The 19,932-nt window shown below is 42.6% G+C and overlaps 1 protein-coding gene across 1 annotated transcript in view; it reads left to right on the top strand.

Moving 5' to 3' along the window:
• Nucleotides 1-3,879: 3,879 nt before the first annotated feature.
• cers3a (ceramide synthase 3a) overlaps nucleotides 3,880-19,932 on the top strand; it is a 142,893-nt gene continuing 126,840 nt past the window's right edge. Inside the window, exon 1 of the mRNA XM_034184259.1 lies at nucleotides 3,880-4,282. The gene's annotated coding sequence lies outside the window, so the exon portion shown is untranslated. The remainder of the gene's footprint in view (nucleotides 4,283-19,932) is intronic.

The raw sequence follows: 19,932 nt of genomic DNA, 5'->3' as shown, positions 1-19,932 counted from the left end.
AATGGACATAATAAGTGCCCGTAGTCTAAGAATCACCCTTCAACACATTGCCAAACTGTACTGATACTGTGTCAATACTGTGTCACTGAATACTGACATCTGCTCGACCAAAAAAAAATCCCTACAGGCACCCGAGTTGACACTCTCAACTGACACTGATTTCATGGCCTAGTATATACAATGATATAATCTAAGTCATTGGATTTCATTTTGTATCATTTCATATCTTTATTAAAATTTTAAATCTTAAATAATAATAAATAATGTGAACATGTATCATAACGTGAAAATCTAAGTGAACGTGTTGTGAATGAGGATATGCTGTGGACTGGGATTTTATTTATTTATTTTTTTACACATTTTTATTACAAAAAGTTGTTTCCAAAGTCTTGAATTTGAGTCTGTGTGCTTGTTTGATGCAGCTTCTCCAGCTTCAGAAAACACCTGCTCACAGGGCACAGATGAGGCTGAGTGCAGAGAAATTGTAATGACAGTTGGAAGAGGTTTGGATATACTGTCTTGTGTTTGTCCCAGTATCTCTGAGGATCCTGGGACCTGGCAATATTGGCCTCTGCCAGGTACCTCTGCACCTCCTGGACACCAGCTGTGGCACTTTTGGTCTGCCTGCCCCCTTCGATGTCGAGATGTTGCCAAAGGTCATCTAAAAACAACAATGTGGCATTTCAGGACATGATTTCCAAACAACAACATACAAATAATGCTGAATATGAGGGCTGAAGGACCTGAACAAGTTCCCTGAACACTTCACTCTCCACAGTGCTGAGGGACTGGCAGTCCTTCAGGATGAAACTCCGCAGAGCCTCATCCAGCATCTGCTTCCTGGAAGCTTGATGGTTAAAAATGAGGTAAGAATAAATAATAGGATTAATTATCAATAAATTAACTGTGAATAAATTGTATAGAATGGCTGTATACCTGAGTTCATCCTGGGTGTATTTGGGACTTCATTCTCATGCCTGGCCCTATAATGTCTCAGCATTGAGGAGGTGCGGTTGCTAAGATAGGAAAGTTCTACTGAACAATGCGGCATTTAACCTGTAGAAAATAATATGAATAGTAAATTAAGAGTCACTTTGAGTTAATACGAATTCAGATAGATCAAGTGGAAACTCTGAGATGAGCTGGATGAAATAAGGAAATTAAAACATACCTTATTTTCCGATATGACATCAAAATGATCCCACATGGCAGAAACTTTCCTTTTTGTTTGCTGCTGCTCCATGACGTTTCGTGAATTTGATGATACACCACAAAAGATCCGAGATTCTTATGGCAGATGCATCCCATTGACAGATACGCTTCCTTATAAACAGAGTTTGACCACTTTGGTGCGTCAGTGTCAGTTCGAAACAGTTCCTGTATCGGTCACGTGATTTTCACAAAGCGATATGTGCACCGACACGAGGTTTCGCTCTATGAGCTCGATGCATGAGCCGACACATCAGTGTTGCTGGACCCATCACTAGATTGGGCATCTGATGAGGATGCTCCCTCGGGAAGTCTTCCAAGCACATCCAACTGTGAGGAGGCCCTGGACAAGACCCAAGACATGCTGGAGGGATTGTATCTTCCAGCTGGATTGGTAATGCCTCAGGATCTCCTGTGATGAGCTACAGGACTTGGCTGAGGATAGGGAAGTGTGGAATGAGCTGCTTATTCTGCTGCCACCGTAACCTGGATAAGCAGGAGAAATTAATTGTTTTTTCCCCCCTTGCCAGGATGGTCAGAGTAGATACTTTCAACAAGTTTGACATAATGTGAGGACATTGAAATGTAAATTTCAGAAAAAATGGCTGTTCAAGGAAGACTTTATGGTGTTGCAAAAACTAGTAGCAGGGACTGTTTGTTTGTTGTGTTCAGAAGCTCCCATGACCAGTTCAAAATCAAGGACCGAGACATCGCCCGGTATGTCTAGGTCCTGGGTTGGGGCTCGCGCGCGAGCATCTGGTGGTCGGGCCTTAGCCCACTGGGCCCAGCCAGGCTCAGGCCGAAAGAGCGACATGGGCCCACCCTCCTGTGGGTTCACCACCTGCAGAGGGGACCATGGGGGTCGGGTGCAGAGAGGATTGGGTGGCAGTCGAGGGCGGGTGGCCCGGCAGCCCGGTCCGTGCTCACAGCCCCTGGCTGTTGGGATGTGGAATATCACCTCACTGGGGGGGAAGGAGCCTGAGCTTGTGCGGAAGGTTGAGAGATACAGACTAGAGATTGTTGGGCTCACCTCCACACACAGCTTGGGCTCTGGTACCCAACTCCTGGAGAGGGGCTGGACGCTTCACTCTCCATCATGTCCAAGAGCTGTCCCAAATGACCCTCACTACAAACACTGTTGTATCATCAGCAAACAAAATACAACTGAAAGATTTAGAAACCCAACATATATCATTAATATATAACAGAAACAACAGCGGCCCAAGGACTGAACCCTGGGACACCCCACATGTAATCTTCAAAAATTCTGAATTTATCCCACCAATATTGACACACTGATACCTGTTGTGTAAATAGCTAGCTATCCAATCATGTCCCAGTCCTCTAATACCATACTTCTGTAATTTATCCAACAGTAAGGGCTCATTCACACATAGTACAAATGTGGTCAAATTTCGCATGAATTGCACAAGAAGCAGGAATCATATGCAATACATGTAAATTCCTCACTCTTCTCACTCAGTTTTTGAGAACTATCTGCTCCACACAGATTTACCATAGAGTGCCAAACTGTATTTATTCATAACTGATGTAAATAAAGTTCAAGCCCTATTCAGTGGCAGCTTCACCATCAGAGAGCCTCATCCACAACAACCACAAAAGACTCCAAGCTGTCACTGATGTTAAACGGGGAAATACACTGTATTAAGAACAGGGGGGTGTAAACTTTTGATCAGGGTCGTTTGGTTAGTTTCTGTTGTCATTATGATTTAAAAACAATAAAGACAGTTGTTTGACAATAAATGGCTTCACCCAACCACTAACCATGAGTGGAAAAAAGATTTTTGTGTTATTCAGATTCTCTGAAAAATTTCCAAAAAAGCAAAAATTCTGCCAGCGTATGTAAATGTTTGAGCCCAACTTATATATATATATATATATATATATATATATATATATATATATATATATATATATATATATATAAACGTGTTGCAGGCATCCATTTCAGAATGAGCAAATATTTGCACAAAAACAAAAAAGTTCATATGTTTGATCAGTACATGTCTTGTCTTTGTGGTGTATTCATTTGAATATATGTTGAAGAGGATTTGCAAATCATTGTATTCTGTTTTTATTTACATTTTACACAACGTCCCAACTTCATTGGAATTGGGGCTATACATTACACCCCCCCCCCCCCCCCCCCAGGTCAGAACCGGAGATCCCCAAACATTAGTGAGATGTCTTACTGCTGCTCCACATGAGGAGAAATGGTTCAGAACAACATGGACAACATGTTTAGTTGTCTTGAAGGTTATAGCTGTTGCTGGGAGTTGATACAAATTGCGTTTGCTGGGTAGTTGGTCACGGGACGTACTGTGTGACTCTGCTGGTGGAGGTACTGGGTCTCTGAGGTCAGTGCAATCAGACACCATGTGCTGGTAGCTGCATACTGAGGCTTCCACAGCTGCTACATTTAAGGGGTTCAGGGTCACGAGGTGGTCTTTCCACTGTTGTCCATATGTGTGGACAGTGTCCAGTGGTGACTGTAGCTCCCGGCTCAGGGTTTAATGAAGGTGAACTCTTTTCCCCGTCGGGCCACAGGACGCTTCTTCACTGTTCTGTTTGTGTTTCCATGTTTGTTGTCCTGTTCAGTGTTGTTGGTTGCTGAGTAGCGTGGACACTGTGGACATGTTTCAGGTTCTTTGTTCTGTTTTTTTTTAGTTGGGTGCTGAGGTTTCCTGTGGGTTGTTTTACTGGATCTTCTCCACATGTTTTACTGTTGTCTTTGTCCTGCTGGAGGCCTGGCTGGCTTGGGTTTCCAGGGCTGAGCTTAGTCTTTTGTTCTGTGTCAGGAACAGAGTGCAAACACTAGATCCCTTCAGGGTTGAAGGGAAAACAAGCTGGAGTGTTTGTTGTGTCAATCCGTTAGCCGACCTTTACTTCCTGGAGGGCTGGAAAAAACCTGTCCAAGTACCTGTGGCCGGACTGGGTGTGACTGCAAAGAAGAGCAAACAAAGAGTGAGCAGCTGCGGAGACAGAACTTAGGCTTTTAGTCCGCAGCAGGGAGACCAGTCTGCAGCTCCTCCGACAGCGGGACAGTTTGAAGGTGGGTGATGTCTGTGGACGTAAGGATGGCGTGCTGCCTGTGTGAGAAATTTAAGTTTGGTTGTGGCTGAAGAGAAAATGATCCGAGTGCTCTGAAGATGGTGAACCTGTGTGGAGACGCAGAGAGTCTGTCAGTGTCCCTGAAAGCAGCTTCAGGAGCTGCAGAGAATTTACAGGCGCAGTCATGGAGACATGGCTGACCATTGTTGGGACTGCAGACTGAGGTCCAGATCACAGGAACTGTTTCCTTGACCTCTGACCTGCCTGCCTGTCAAACAGATCCAGATCAAACAACTGGTCTGGATCTGGAGAGAGGACAGTGCAGCGGCCGTGACTCCGTCACCGCGCGCCACCTCACGTTCGACTCATTTGTTTTCAAAGTATTTTTTGTGGTGCCGCGTGTTGTCCTCAGGCGGTGAGGCGGCTCACATCAGAGCCACAACATCATCAAGTGATTACAGATACACACAAACTTATCAACTACAGTTACTATTGAGTTATCAGAAAAGTATCTGTGTCCAAATACACTTACTTTTAGAAGTAATTGCAATGACTTTTCTGTTTTCAACCGTTTACATTGTGATTGTAACATAGTTCTTGTTTATTATTCACCTTGATATGTAAAAGAAATAGACAGAAATATACACGTGTCACTATTATTTCAAATAAGCTTACTTTTGGACCTGCCTGGATCCAGTTTGTTACTCGACTCAGTTTCATGTTCTGTGGAGAATAAGATGAGTTGAATTTCATCCGGGTCCCGTTTGGACCCTGAACTCCGTGTCATTTGTTCAGTGCTAACAACAACAATGACAATGGGCCATCAGCTGATTGACAGGTATATTTCCACAACACTAAATGTTTTATTCGGTGTTGTGGAAACACTGAATCAAACACTCCAACACTGTATTGTTGGAGTCATTACTTTTGAAAAGTAATGACTCCAACAATAACTTTTCAAAAGTAATCAATTATGATGGCAAATACTTTCCAGGAATTCAAACAGTCCAATTACTTGAAAGAGTAATTGTCATGACAATTACTACAAATCCAATTACTTTTGAACCCAAGTCTCTGTCACAGGGACAGAGTGCTGCGTGCACCTGATAACATAAAGGACCAAAGTCAGCGGGATAGAACACATTTGTTTTGTGTTTGTGTGAGACGTGTTGGACTGCCTGTTTTGCCGCACAGAGCGCTGCTCCACACAGAGCGCCACTCCTCCACGCTAAGTGCAAACAGCTGCAAAGACCATTCCTATACAGGAACCAGAAGACAGACAGTGACGGGAGAGAGGTTCCCAAGCCAAATCACCCAGTTTTAAAAATATTTCCCAGGTCACTCCTCTGCCCTCTTCTGTCCATTTGATATGTCACTCACATTCCAAAGTTAGGATGAAATGCCAGATATTAGGTCTGTATCTTGAAAAGTTTAGCAGTTACAGCCCCAGGAAATGTTGAATTTTTCACATTTTGTACAAGTGGTGCTACTTTAGGTGTTAATAAGTAGCTTGCTGTTTGCTTCACAGGTGTGAAACTGTTTGCGCTAACTTTTGGTGGGATCTGGCTTCTACAAAGACTTGAAAATTGTAGTAAGCCCAAAGATTGAAATGTTGTCCATATTTCTGATTGCTGAAAACTCAAAGAAATACACTAGCTGGAGCAGTCTAATTTTTTTTTGCACCAAGATTTATGATGTTTTAGAGCATATCTAGACACTCAAAAATCGGGTTAGTTGGAGCAAAATCTAGTCATTACGTCCTCCAAGGATGTAAGAAAATCATCAGCGTTTATTTTTACATTACGTTAAAACTACTCCACGGATTTTGACAAAATTTTCACCACAGATAGATATTAGGCCATGGAAGAGCCCATTATGTGATCCAGATCCAGATTCTGGATCAAGATTTCACTTACTATAGGCTTTGAAGGATTATGTCAAAACCACTTCATAGATTCTCACCAAAGTTTCACCACAGATAGATATTAGGCCATGGAAGACTCCACTGAATTTAGGAGGTGATCCAGATCTGGATTGGTGGATGTCAGAAATCTCTGGTTGCTCTTGTTACAAATCTGCTCATTTTGAACAAGCTTCTAAATATGCCCATTTTCTGCACCCTAGATGACAATGTGGGTATTTGGGCATCATATTCATATTTTTACCATGTATTCTTATATATCTCAAGATGACGTGTAGCAAATGTGGTGTTGAATCTAAGCTTCCTTACAGCCCTAGCAAATTTTAGTGTATTGTTCACATTTTGCTAAAGCTGTGTTTTGTACCAACTTTAGACATTAATAACTCACTTGCTATAGGATTAACACATGTGAAACTGCTTACGTATTTAGGGCTAATATTTGGTGGAGTGGGAAAATTGAGTCAGTTTTGGTCTATCTGGTGTGATCTGCTTTTCATGAAGGCCTGAAAATGGTAGCAAGTCCAAAATTAGACAAAAATTAAGCCCAGGGTGTGTAGTTTCACATCTGTGAATCTTATAGTAAGTGAATTAATTAATTAATGCCTAAAGCTGGGGCAAACACAGTTTTCGCAAAACATGACAAAATACAAAAATTTCCTAGGCCTATACATTTTTCAAGATACTTCCCTAGGATATTTTAGTGATTTTTGTTTCACTTTTTATGAAAACGGTGTTTGTATCAACTTTAGACATTAAGAAACTCTTCAAGATACAGACCTAATATTTGGTATTTCACTGTAAATTTGGAACAGGAATAACATATCAAATTGGCTAAACAGGGCTGAGGGGTGACCTGGGAGCCTTTGGTGATTTCAGATGGAATGATCCAGAGACAAATCCACTCTGCTGGTTCTCATAATGCGTGTGTTCATTGAATAGCCACTCTCATCTCTGTCATTTATTTTGAGCTTTCTTTTCCCATGTGATAAGCTGTAAATATTAGACAACATGTGAAATAATTACATTACTGCACCTCCCTGAAATAAATGAAAAACAGTGGCAGCAAAAAGAATATGAACCCATGAGCTGTTCCATAACTTTGAAATGAAAAAAAAGAGAAAAAACTGGCTTGTTTCAAACTCAAAGTAAAAATAATCTCAACAACATGACAAACAAAAATGTAAAATTCAAAAGGATGGCATGCATGAATCATGCCCCCTTCAGCATAACACAGGATGCTTGTCACTTTTACAACCAGTTTTCATGAGTCCAGTAAGGGAATGATCACATGAACGTTTCCAAGTCACCAAACACATCTCTGACTTGACTGACATTGGTGCAAACAGTACAGTGGTGCTGTGTGTGCAGGAGGGACTTCTCAAAACTGAATGACCATGATAAAACAAGACTAGACTAGACACTAGGGATGTCCCGATCCGATTCCGAGTCATCTGATTTTGAGTATCTGCCGATACCGAGTCCCAATCCGATACTTTAAAAAACTTAATGAACAATGAACAAATGCTAAATATATAATATTTTCATTTTAATCACCTTATTTTATTATTTATCACTTAAACAGTGCACTTCTCCTTGAGGTAGCTTGAACAATCAAGTAATAATCTACCAGACTTAAAAAATGTACAAATTTCCATGTTATTTTATTTGTTTAAAAATAAATGTCCAAGGTTCCATATGTTAAACAAGAAATTATCTAATCTGAAATAACAGGTGGTTTTAATTTACAGATGAAAGGTTTCTAAAGAACCATTTATTGATTTAGCTATTTTAATTACAAGTGTTCTAAGGCAGGGGTGGTGGCCAAGTGGTTAATGCGCTTGGTTTCAGTTCAGAAGGTTCTGGGTTCAAATCCACATTGCCACATTTCTCCATGTAATGTGGAGTTGCATCAGGAAGGGCATCCGGCGTAAAACCTGTGCCAATTCAACATGCAGATCCACCTTGGATTTGCTGTGGCGACCCCGAGTGCAAACAAGGGAGCAGCCGAAGGGACTTATTAATTACAAGTGTTCTAAACTTTTTTTAAACAGTAATCAGAAATTTGGAGGTAACAAACAACAACAACAAAAAACATTTCCAAGGATTTTTCTTCAGAAAACTTCTCTATTAATGAGCAGTCCTGTGACACGTTTCTGTTTTGTATAGATCAGTGGTTTCTGCCACTAGTCTTCCGTGTTTTGGCCCGACACGTTGTTCCTATTGGACAGTGCGAAGCTACATCACAGCTCAGAGCATCGAAAGTTGGATTGGTTGAACTTATGTTTTTTTCTTTTGTTCAATAAAAAAAAAGATTGGGTTGAACTTTGACCGCGTCAGCCTGCCGACAAGCGGCAATGTGCGCTCCCGTCAGAAGCGTCACTTTAGCTCAGCTTTTGACGCGATGCTTCTGATGCCTCTAAAAAGCAATGCATCTGAAAATAATGCTGATTCTTGACACCTCTGACGCTTCCGACACGTGAAAGGCCCATTAATCTGCAATAATGAGCTTGAAATAGCGCTGATCAAAATAATGAGAATAAAATCTATATTGGATTCCTGATCGGGATGCAACGTCCGATTTCGATCAAGTCTGAAACCACGTGATCGGGCCCGATTTCCGATCACGTGATCGGATCGGGACATCCCTACTAGACACTAGACAAAACAAGACACTGTGACAACCTTGAAAAAGTTCAAGGCTGCTGTGGCTGCAGCTGCAGAAATTGTGCATCACTCAAGTTATGCATTTTGCCTCACCACTGACACCGGAGCAGAGAAGGAGGCACAGAAGCCCATAACTTCTTCAGGGTTGTTTTGTTGGCTTCCCTCATTCGTCTCCTTGTTGTTGTTTTTTTTTTTTAAACACCATTTTTCCACTTCCCTGCCTTCACTGAACACCGCGGCCTCCATATTTGGTGCTGGTGTCTGATCCTCACAGCGGCTGCTGGGCGACGTGACCTTTTCATGCATGTGATCGGATCAGCATGAGTCATGTCATGATACAACAGCTGACTCAGCATGCAGGATGGGCCGGGCGGCCTCCACCAAAGGCACTGATTAGTCAGCGTTTTTTTTTTTTTATCATGGCTGTTCAAATAGAGTTTCAGGGGCGGAACCTAATGCCATAACACTGGTTTAACTCTGGAGTGAGACAGTTGAGCTGAAATCAACAGGATTAAAGGAAATACTACTGAAGCAGTGCAATAGTGCTTCCTCACTTGGGCTGAGGGTGGTGCTGTATCACAGATTGTAATACCTGATTCCAGCTGGCAAAAAACAAAACAAAACAGTGTTACTACAGGAGGTTCTAGAAGTAAGCCAGCGTGTAGGGACAGAGTTTAGGACACTGCTGCCATTGACATGGATCTTTAGCAGTGACACAGGTCTGTGTACCCACGCCGTGACCCACAGCAAACAAACTGCTCTTCATGTTTATCTGTATATTCCACAGCATGACACGCATCGCTTTTCCAGGAAGTTGTTTTTCTTTCGTTATCAGACTTCAACGGCATTGTGGGACATCGACAGTTTGGCTGTGTGTACTCTGGTGGGAGTAGATCATCTGGGTGTATTCAGAGGGCCTACGGATTGTGTGTACTGCTTCTAGGCTGCTCCATAGTATGCTAACATGCTCCAGCTGTATTAGGAACTAACCGAGTGGCTAAAACTAAATTTGATGAGATTGTTTTGTTGAGCTTTGCAGCTTCACAGCACTGAACTCAGGAATAACTTGACGGAGGCAGTGATACTCTTTAGCCCTTTCTGGCATGTTCATTTAAGGGGGGCTTGACCTCATTACTTTCTTCAGGCATGGCGGGATGAACTCCGAACTTACACACACACCCAAACACACACACACAAGTCAGAGCCCCTGGCCCACAGACGTGCACCTCACAGTGGCGAAAACAAAATACTGTACCTCAGTAAACCATAGTACAATCACACCTCTCATCATAACAACTGAGTACACTAAATAAAAAATGTCTTTTAACACCCCCACAGGTACTCAGGTTGTATAAATCCAAACAAAAATTACACACAATAAGACAGAATACAGATGTGGACCTCTTCCACTCTTTTAAACACCATCTCTTCAGTAGTGCAACATGCCAGGGTCACTTTCTCCTCGTTTAAAAGGGTAAGTGTGGGTGTGTACATGTTGTTAAATATATAAGGTAGAGGTGGGCGATACCGGGAATTTTGGTATTGATCCGATACCAAGTAAATACAGGCCCAGTATTGCCAATATCGATACAGATACCGATACTTTTTCATATTTAAGCTTCATAGATCCAAAGGATCCAAAAGACCTAGAATTTTGCCAAACATTGTATGTGACAACAAAATACTTTATTATCACAATCAACATTTTTGTTTTCAAAAAAATCACTCAACACAATTTAAAACAAAATCTCCTGAGGTAGAGGGCTCACAAACCACAATACAAGGGTGCGCTGCTCCGTGTTGTGTGACAGCGCAGCGCTGCTCTTACAGACAGAGAGTAGACTTTGATGAATCTGCGTGTGCAGCAGTCAGTGCGTGTGGGAAAGAAAAAAGCTTGAGTATCAATCTTTTTTGCACGAGGATCATTCAATATCAATACCAGCGTTGGTATTGATATTATCGATATTAGGATTGATCCGCCCACCTCTAATATAAGGCTGCCGACAGCCGCTGTGGATTTTCACGTCACACATCATAACAGCATCTTTTATATAACGGCTGAGTGGATCCTTGCCATTTGATTGGTGGCTTGTATGTCACGTGACATGGATTATTCATACCATTTGCTGTTGTGTTTCATTTACTGTGCAATAGTTCTTTTTAGCGTACAATTTTGGTGCTATATGAAATGTGCTATTGCACTCCCAAACCACCGTGCACGCTCACACAACCGGGTGTGGCGTTTAGCTAAACATGGTGGAGTTTTGCTGGTGGGCGACGATTTGAAGGAGTTAATTGACGTGGCTAATTCTTATAACACAACCAGACAAATCCACTATGCTGTAAGCTGTCTGGAGGCATGAAGAGCTGTTAGGATGAAAAGCTGGATAAATTTCTGATGTGATTTTTCACTGGACTGAGGAACTATATGGTCATTTTTTTTTTTTTTTTTTTTTTTGGAAGTACACAAAGTCAGTGCATGACATCATGAATTACATCATCACAATTATCTTCTCCTTCTTGCACAGTCACTCAGTTTTTGAGAACTGTCTACACACAGATTTACCATGGAGCCTCATACTGTTTGTATTTCTTGATAACTGATGTAAATAAAGTTTAAGACATATTCAGTGACTTGGAAATGTTCATGTTTCCATCCCCTGACTTGTCTGAAGAAACTGGCAATAAAATTGATTATCTACAAGTATTATACCAAAGGGGCCCATTACTTATGCAACCCATCATCTTGGCTTTTATATTTTTAATTAACTTATATCAAGTTGTAGCAATTTACGTTCAGTTTGAGTCTAAGGAAAATAATTGACACACGTAAAATAATGTAACTAAGGGCCCCTTCACACATAATGCGAAGTTTGGACGAAGTGCACACTTAGTGCACATGACGCAGGAATCGTGTGCAAACTGTATAATGTTGTCCCTGTCGCCAATGCCTCGTACACCTGTTCCTACAACTATTTGCGCACACAAGTGCCTGAAAGACAAAGTGTGCACTGTGTGAACCCATCGCACCCTCTCGCGGCAGGTGTCGGCCATATTCCAGGTGCAACGCACAAACATCTTACACGGTTAAGGCACTTAGAAAATGTGTGGCCAGTCGCACTCTTAGCATGATAACAGACTGCAGACAATCACTGTTGTACTGCTGTGAAATTTGTCTGTTTCCCACGAGTGTGACTTTACAAACACACACACTGACACGTGGGTGTGTGCGCTCCACTCACGGGAGGCGTGGCTTCCGACAGAAGCAGCTGTGGGGATCTGTCATTCTGGACATTCCAGCTGGACAACACCTACTGTGTTTGGACAGTCATAGACAAACAACTGTCCACTGAGAGGGTCGTGTGTCTGATTGCTGTATTTATGAGGACATAAATAAAAACATATATCGCCGTGGTGGCGACAAGCTGCAGCAAGCGAGCACACACATGGAGCGGACACTGACAGCCCCCCAGGTTGAAACGGACCATCAGATCAGAATACGCAGCGGGCGACCTGACCATCGCGTCATCCACATGAGCTTTACTCCACATGATGCGGTGTCTGTGCTGTGGCGCACCATCCACAGGACACGTGTGTCGGGCAGAACACGCGCACGGTTGACTGGACGCACCTGACCAGTAGATGTGGACATCAGAGCACACTGCTTCTCATTTATGTCGTTTAATGACTGTATGTCTGTGACCATGGGTCATCACCAGAGGAACAGACGGATCATATTTGTATTGCTCGCTTAATAAATGCAGTGTTTTTATATGGTGTGGGATTTTAATTTTTTTGGTATACTTCCATGTCCTTCCTGATATGAGGCAGCTTCCTGCAGCTTCCTACAGCTCTGTAGCTCAGTGGTAAAGTCTCTGACCGGGAATCAGAGGTTTTGAAAGGCACAAGTTTGCATCCCAGGTGGTGTGTTTTTTATTATTATTATTATTATTCCACATAAACGACATGATGTGGTCCCACAGGTACCAGCTGTTTTTTTATTTATTCCACATAAGCGGCATGATGTGGTTCCACATGTACCAGCTGGTTTCCATTTCTTCCACATAAGCGGCGCCATGTTTTGCACCTGGCACTGTTCCTGCTCGACGGAGCCAGAATGAATGTTGGGAGAGGAAGTCTTGTGCGGAACACAGTTGGAGCAGGTGGAAAGTCGCGCACACAGCAGCGGAGCAGCAAACTAAAACAACACCACAATTTATAATACTTCATTCGTGTTATAACGTACACCAGGAAGTACTGAAATGACGTGGATCACTCTTCACCCTTTCATGTTTTACATGAATTACTTGATGCGCTCGTCTCATGAAGAGCCGGCCGGCTCCCGTCTCATGAAGAGCCGGCCGGCTCCCGTCTCATGAAGAGCCGTTCTCTCGCATCATGAACACATCAGCCAACATGGCATGTCCAGCGCGCAGTGATCCGCTGCAAATGTGATATGTGTTTTAATTAGGGATAAGCGAGTACACCACTATCTGTATCTGTATCTGTTCAACCATCTAAATTATCTGTATCCATATCTGTACTTGTAGTGGGCGTGGTTTAACCTGAAATGGTTGGGGCTTAAATCAGTACATTAAGTCTGAAATGGATGGATGGATGAGATTTATTGTCATTGTCATTAACAACGAGATTACGTCCACACTCAAATTGTCACAGAATTGAGGCGATGTGAGTGTATGGTAGCTGCAGCAACATGTAGTCATGCCGCTGCCAGCTTGGGGGGAGTCCCAAGCTTGTATTGGAAATTAAATAAAACACATAAGGTGTAAACTCATTCGTCATCACTTTGCTCAAATTGATATGGATTTATCAGACGTTGCTGTATTTGTTTATTTGAAACTATTTACAGAACAACCTCAAAATTGAGATTCAAATCAATGTTTTTGATCACAAAAGAGAACTATTTACAGAACAAGTTTTTATGAACTCAGAACATGAATATTCTTAATTCTATTAATGAATATTTACAGAACAGCCTCAGAATTGAGATTCAATGTTTTTTTTTACCACAAAAGTAAAGGAACTATTTATGGAACACGTTTTTTTTATACACTCAGAACATGAATATTCTTAAGTGTATGAATGAATAACAGAGCAGCCTCAGAAATGACATTCAATTTAGTAGGAAATTATGAACTAAGTATTCATGAACAAGAGTTGTCATACTCAACGCAGCTTCCTTTTTTTAAATTTTATGATCAATTTGTATTTATTTTTGCTACCTAACATTCTTGGCATTTTTTCCCACACAAAGTTAAACAATATTGATTAAGGTGTGTGTGTGTGTGTGTGTGACTGAGTGACTGAGTGACTGTGTGAGGGAGAGAGGTTGTTCGACTGACCAATTTATGTTTATGAACCTGCAGTGAGAAAGTGTCAGATACTACATGCAGCCATATTCAGTAATAATATTCATACAGGCTACTTTGTGTGTTCAGCTATATGTGTGTATGTGTGTAAGTGGTCTGTAAGACTGTTTATTTTTTAATGATCTGTGTGAACTTGGTGATTCATGCAAACATCCAGTGATGGCAAACAGGGAAATAATATGTCAGCCTTGTTCACTGTATTCTTCTCAAAGGCACCGCGCTCAGTATAAGCAAAGTTTTCCAACTGACTTTTATATCACCAAAAAAATAAAAAATACCCGGCCGGAGTCGAGGCAGTGACCGACGCAACATGAGTCGTTTTCAGCTCTGTCTTGTCAAATGCATCTCATACGATACAAAACAAGTTCACCAATTAACTTTAAATATCATACAAACCAAAAAAGAGGTGAGCTGAAGAAAACTTAGGTAGAATCAAATCAAGCACAGAGAGAGATCCTGTGTGTGTGTGTGTGTGTGTGTGTGTGTGTGTGTGTGTGTGTGTGTGTGTGTGTGTGTGTGTGTGTGTGTGTGTGTGTGTGTGTGTGTGTGTGTGTGTGTGTGTGAGAGAGAGAAGCTACAGACAGATGTGTTTGTGTTGGGAGGGGTGGGCGCTGTGTGTGACTGGCCAATCACAGAGCGCGAAGACAGTCAGTTAGCCAATGAGAATTTTCCTTCAGCACGAGCACAGATATTGATGAGTTTTATTCGGATCATGCACGTACTCGTCAAAAATGCTTTATCTGTCCCGGATACTCATTTCCCTAGTTTTAATTATTACAATGTGGGGAAATCCTGCAGATTCACGCGCCTTGTGGGAGCGTCCCGTGGGGTGATTTCCTGCATGGCACGATATTCACCAGTGTTGCAGTGCACTGACGCGGCAGTCAGCTGAAGCAACGTCTTTTAATTTATTTCCATGAGAGGACAGCATGCTGACGTCTGTGCCTCAAGGTACAGTCATGGGATGTCATATACCACAAACTCCTACAGGTGTTCCCCAGCTTTGACTTGCGAGCACAGATATCTGAACAGCTGCACGTCGCAGGGACACACCCACCTTTGTCTGAGGACCGTGTCAGGTCACATAAAAAAAGGCTCACTCTCTGTTGCTTTGTTCTGTGATTTTAATTTAATGTATGCATTATTATTTTATTGTCCATCATCTGCCTGATGTCTGTGTCTGTAATGTAACACCTTGCGTGCACGGTCACGTCCAGCTGTCAGTCAGTCAGCAGTAGGGATGGGTATTGATAAGATTTTATCGATATCAATGCCATTATCAATTCCGCTTATCCTTATCGATTCCCTTATCAATACCTCTTGTGAATTTTCTGTGTACTAAAAGTAGGCTTTACAGGTTTTCTATGTCAACAACATTTTAAATTGGTCACTGGATCCTTGATCTCTGGACATAAATAAAATCTGTAGTTTTTGTCAAAAGCATTTCCTTTCAGACATTTTGGCATGAATGTCTCTCCATACCTCTGAGCTGAGCTCAGCCGGCTGCTGCACGTCAGTGCAGGACGTCTCATTTTTGGAGGAAAAAACGTTTTGATCGATTGTAGTTTGTTTATATTACAAAGTTTGGAAAGAGGTGTCATTTGATTTAAACAGTGTTTCACTTTGAAGTCATTAAGTCCAACTGGACTCTATTGTCCTAAAATGACTCTGCAGAGAGGTGCGCAGTGTTTGGAGCTGTGTGAACAGAACGGAGGACGATTCTCGTTTCTTTCTTGCAACAAGACAGGAGTCCCAGTTAGTGACTTTAATCTGCACAAAAGTGACTCACGATTGACATATTCAGGGATGAAAGTGGTAAAAAAACTAAAAAAGCTGAAACCCAAAATCCCCCCCAACACCTCCCGCACGAAAATGTTTGAATTCTAGAAGCTCTGAAATGCAATCTGGGACTATTCCAGACAATAAACTGCAGTGAGTGCAGCATCCATTTTAGTGAGAAAAAAAAAAACAACTTTCCTTATTCAAATTCATTCCAGTAGTATTCTGCTCTTACTAGGATGCAGCAGTTTTCTAACTTGACAGATAGGAGACAGGAGGAAATCACTGAAGAAATTAACAAATTGAAAATATGGTTTGACCAAAACAAACTGTCATTAAACTTAAAATAAAACAGGGATGAAGTGGAGGTGTAAGAGTCACTGGGTGTTCACAGGAAACAGTTATTTATTTTGAGATGTACGAGGTCTATTAGAAAAGAGAATAAGGACTGTTACTACAGCTTTAAGGACGGCTTTAAGGACGCTCGGCGCCGCGCTCTGTGCCGCCATCGAGAGCCACAAACCACCAGATAATTTCTAAACGGATGGCTCTGTGGAGCTGGGACCATCGTGTGCCATTTCTCTGGTTATCACAAGAGCTGGACATCAACCATTTTCCGGCAGATTTCACTTTTAACAAGAGATTTTGTCATGGAAAAGCCGAGCGGAGGCTTCGCGCGTCACGATGGATTTGCTACTGGAGCGAGACAAAACCACCTCCGTTTTGGTCTCACAGGACGGCTTTGAGATGGCGTTCAGACAGCTGTCGATGGTTTTTCCATCGAGTGATTATCCGAGAAATTGTGGATGTGCCTGGACATGCCAGAACATGTCCCGTGAGGCTTCATCACGGCGTTGCTGTCCGCCATGCGGCGCGAAGCCTCCGCTCCTCTTTCCATGACAAAAACTCCTGTAACAGTGCAATGTTTCCAAACTGGACGCTGTGTTTTATCCGGGACGTCGTCTGACTAGCACAGGAATTGTGAAAAGACGTGGACATGAGCACTTTTTCGGCACATTGAGACAGACGTGCGGAGGAATTCCGTGCGTCGCGGCGGTGCCGCATGGCGCAAAGCAACGCCGTGATGAAGCCTCACAGGACATGTTCTGGCATGTCCAGGCACATCCACAATTTCTCGGATAATCACTCGATGGAAAAACCACCGACAGCTGTCTGAACGCCATCTCAAAGCCGTCCTGTGAGACCAAAACGGAGGTGGTTTTGTCTCGCTCCAGTAGCGAATCCATCGTGACGCGCGAAGCCTCCGCTCGGCTTTCCATGACAAAATCTCTTGTTAAAAGTGAAATCTGCCAGAAAATGGTTGATGTCCAGCTCTTGTGATAACCAGAGAAATGGCACACGATGGTCCCGGCTCCACAGAGCCATCCATTTAGAAATGATCCGGTGATTTCTGGCTCTCGATGGCGGCACGGAGCACGGTGCGCTGAGCGTCCTTAAAGCTGTCCTTAAAGCTGTAGTAACAGTCCTTATTCTCTGTGAAGCCCGTAAAATTTTCACCGAAAGCCAGATACATTTTTCAAATGGTTTCCAGCTGCCAGTCTCTAACAGTTTCTGAAAAAAGTCTGATGGAAAAAAGCCCAAATCATTCTGCCATTTCCTGCCAATGAAAATCCGCCGAGGGGGCTGGACCACTCCTCACTCAAAGCCTGCTCACAGGCGAATGACGCAACCGACAGGCGTGGAAAAACTCACGCATGCGCACAAGGGTTGAAGCTTGTCTGACGCAATCACACATTATTCAAATCCATATGGTTTTTGAAAAAAATAATAAGGTCGGATATTTTTCTAATAGACCTCGTATGAATAAAAAAAATACAATTTGACTCTTTTACGACAACGAACGCTGAGCCATTATACAGAAAACAAATGCACACAAACGTGCTGATATGCGAACAGCTTAATGCTAACTTTAACATTAAAAACGCCATAGACATGCTAACACACTAGCATCTGTCCCGTTTTTAAGTTATTAAATACTATACTAATCTATCAACTGATTCAAAAGACCATAACAGGTTGGTTTAACAAAAAAACAGTAAATATTACTCACAGACATATGCTCTTTACGGTTTTAGCGGGGAAAATTAAGATAAAGCGAAATAAAACAATGAATCAATGAAGCACCAGATCGAAGTAGTGCTTTGATCTGCGAATCACTGCTTCGATTGGTTCATGGTTCAAAGCAAAGCTGCGCTGCAGAAAAGTTGATTACAGACCCGCTGCAGGGTCTGTAATCAATGTAGAGAAATTCTCATTTTCCTGACAAACACCCCCCAAAACAACGGCCACTCTGAAGCACCGATAAGGGAATCGTTAAGCAAAAAGGTGATTGTCGGTGGATTGAATCATTTCTTAACGATACCCAAAAGGAACCGGTTCTCGATACCCATCCTTAGTCAGCACTCAGCTGACAGACGCTGCATGTCCACTGCAAAGCCCATGAGCAAAGTGATGACGAATGAGTTTACACCTTATGTGTTTTATTTAATTTCCACTCATTCTCTGTCATGTCATGTGTACTACAATTTACGTGGTGAAAGTGACATGAGCCTGCTTCGCCGGTTGTGCTGCACACTCATACATTGGCTGGACCTCATGAGGGCATGAACACGTGCATTGCGTGTTCTTCAGCTGAGCTGCAGTACACAGTAGTCAGCGGGGCTTGCAGCGCACTGTGGGACCTACAATACCTACAATTACCTACAATTTATAAAAACTGTAGGAAATTGAGCAAGAACATTGCACGAACATCATATGAACAAAGAATGAGGACAGGTAATGTTCGCATTCGAACATTCTACAAATGTTCATTTCATGTTCTGAACATTTGTGAATGTTTGTAAAATGTTCACTGAATGTTCACATACAAACATTACCTGTCCTCATTTATTCACATGATGTTCGTGCAAACGTTCAATGAACATTCAAAGAGTGTTCAGTTTCCAGTTGGGCTGCAACACATTTCAAAAAAGGTGGGACAGTAGAATGTTTACCACTGTGTTACAGCATTTGCATTTGGGAACTGAGGACACTAATTGTTGAAGCTTTGTCGGTGGAGTTTTTTCCCATTCTTGCTGACTGTCACAGTGTGCCCTCAGTCTGTTTGTTTGCTGTCTGTCACTGTGCTCCCTCAGTCTGAAATTTGTTTGCCATCTGTCACTGTGCTCCCTCAGTCTGGTCATTGTTTGCTGTCTGTCACTATGCTCACTCAGTCAGGTAGTTGCTTCCCGTCAGTCACTGTGCTCCCTCAGTCTGTATGTTGTTTGCCGTATGTCACTGTGCTCCCTCAGTCTGATCCGTTGTTTTCCGTCTGTCACTATGCTCCCTCGGGTTGGTTGTTGTTTGCCGTCTGTCACTGTGCTCCAGCAGTCTGTACTTTGTTTGCTGTCTGTCACTGTGCTCCCTCAGTCTGGTCATTGTTTGCTGTCTGTCACTATGCTCTCTCAGTCAGGTAGTTGCTTCCCGTCAGTCACAGTGTGCCTTCAGTCTGGTTGTTGTTTGCCATCTGGCACTGTGCTACCTCAGTCTGTATGTTGTTTGCCGTATGTCACTGTGCTCCCTCAGTCTGATCTGTTGTTTTCCGTCTGTCACTGTGCTCCCTCAGTCTGGTCGTTGCTTCCTGTCAGTCACAGTGTGCCCTCAGGTTGGTTGTTCTTTGCCGTCTGGCACTGTGCACCCTCAGTCTGTACTTTGTTTGCTGACTGGCACTGTGCTCCCTCAGTCTGATCATTGTTGGCCATCTGTCACTGTGCTCCCTCAGTCTGAACATTGTTTGCCATTTGTCACTGTGCTCCCTCAGGTGGTTGTTCTTTGCCGACTGGCACTGTGCTCCCTCAGTCTGGTCATTGTTTGCCATCTGTCACTGTACTCCTTTAG

This window comes from Thalassophryne amazonica, chromosome 2 (assembly GCF_902500255.1).
Source record: "Thalassophryne amazonica chromosome 2, fThaAma1.1, whole genome shotgun sequence".
NCBI classification, from domain to species: domain Eukaryota; kingdom Metazoa; phylum Chordata; class Actinopteri; order Batrachoidiformes; family Batrachoididae; genus Thalassophryne; species Thalassophryne amazonica.
The sequence above is the reverse complement of the archived record's forward strand: the minus strand, read 5'-3'. Positions and strand labels throughout refer to the sequence as shown.